Source organism: Carlito syrichta, unplaced genomic scaffold, assembly GCF_000164805.1.
Source record: "Carlito syrichta isolate Samal-C Ts95f unplaced genomic scaffold, Tarsius_syrichta-2.0.1 Scaffold100632, whole genome shotgun sequence".
Taxonomy (NCBI): Eukaryota; Metazoa; Chordata; class Mammalia; order Primates; family Tarsiidae; genus Carlito; species Carlito syrichta.
The window spans coordinates 134,971-136,683 of NW_007044728.1; the positions used below are offsets into that span (position 1 = coordinate 134,971).

The 1,713-nt window shown below is 41.9% G+C and overlaps 1 pseudogene; it reads right to left on the reverse strand.

Annotated features, from left to right (window-relative positions):
- LOC103266642 overlaps positions 1-1,605 on the reverse strand; it is a 20,265-nt pseudogene extending 18,660 nt beyond the window's left edge.
- Between the last annotated feature and the right edge of the window lie 108 nt (positions 1,606-1,713).

The following is a 1,713-nucleotide window of genomic DNA, read 5'->3' on the forward strand; positions in this document are numbered from 1 at the left end:
CCTGAGCCCATGGGTTCGAGAACAGCCTGGGCAACTTGGTGAGACCTCATCTCTACAATACAGAGAGGAAAAAAAAAATTAGCCAGTCATGGTAGTGCGCACCTGTAATTCTGTCTACTTGGAAGACTGAGGCGGAAGGATCGCTGGAGCCCAGGAGGTCAATGCTGAAGTGGCGATGAGCGTGCCACCACACTCCAGCCTGGGCCACAGAGTGAGACCCTGACTCAAGAAAAATTTCCACTATGAACATTCAAGGTTCTCTGTGTACTTAAGTTTTCATATGGTAACTATGTGTAACATTTTGAGGAATTGCCAAACTGTTTTCCACAGAGATTACACCATTTCACATTCTTACCAGCAATGTGTTTCAATTTCTCCATATTCTTGCCCACATTTATTTATGTACTTTTTATTGAGGCCACCCTGGTAGGTAGGAAGTGATGTCATCTTATGGTATTGATTTGCACTTCGCTAAAGGTTACTGATATAGAGCATCTTTTCTTGTGCTTATTGGCCATTTAGAGAAATGACTATTCATATCCTTCACCCATTTAAAAAACTGGGTTATCGTTTTATTATGGAGTTGTAAGAGTTCTTTATATAGAAATCCCTCACCAGATATATGATCTCCTTGGGTCAAGCAATGCTTTAGCCTTAGCCTCCCCTGCGTCACCACGTCCTGCTAATTTTTGTTACTTTTTAGGGAAGACAAATTCTCACTATGCTGCCCATGCTGGCTTAGCAGCATGATTTATAGTAGCCAAAAAAGCAAAAAACTGCCTAAATATCAACAAACTGATGGATAAATAAATGTAGTATATTCATACAAAAGAATATCAATTGGCAATAAAAAAGAACTAAGTACTGATGTCTGCTATAATATGGATGAACCTTGAGAACATTATGCTAAATGAAGTCAGTCACAAACGACTATATATTATGGAATTCTACTTATTTGAAATGTCTAGGACAGGCAAACCTATAGAGGCGGAACACAGAGTAGTGGTTGCTAGAGGCTGAGGCGGATGAAAGAAATGGGAAATGACTGCCAATGGGTACAATGTTTCTTTTGAGAGTAACGATTGTGATGTTGTTTCCACAACTCTAAAAAACCACCTCAACCTTAAACTGGTGAATTTTATAGTATGTCACTTACAGCTCAACAAAGCAATATATATATATAAATGTATATAAAAGATGTATACGGACGGAGAGTGGTAATGGGTGCACAATATACATGTACTTAATGCCACTTAACGTACACCCTTAAAAATGGTCAAAGTTATAACTTTTATGTCATACATATTTTACCACACTAAATAATGTTTAAAATGTTTCAATAAATTACTTGGGGACGTTTGAGTCTTATGCCTCAGTCTGGAGCGCTCTTCTGTTAAACGGCTTGTGACACATTATAAACAATCGTGTTACTATCTGAGCAGAGACTAACCGTTGGGAGTTTTGCAAGTCAACCGGCTGACCTTAAGAACAGTTAGGGCTCAGATGTCTCAGCGCGTGCCTTGTGCAGACGTTCTCTAAGGGCCCGCCCACCCGACATTCTTGCTTCACCGCAATAACGCGCTTTGTTCGTAACCGGGAACTCATGCACGATGTAGACGCTTCCTCGCGGGGAGCTGCACTGGGGCCGCACCACCCCGCGGCAGCGTGGGCGCGTCTGTGACCCGGATCTCCGCGCCTTCCGCTCTCAGGGCA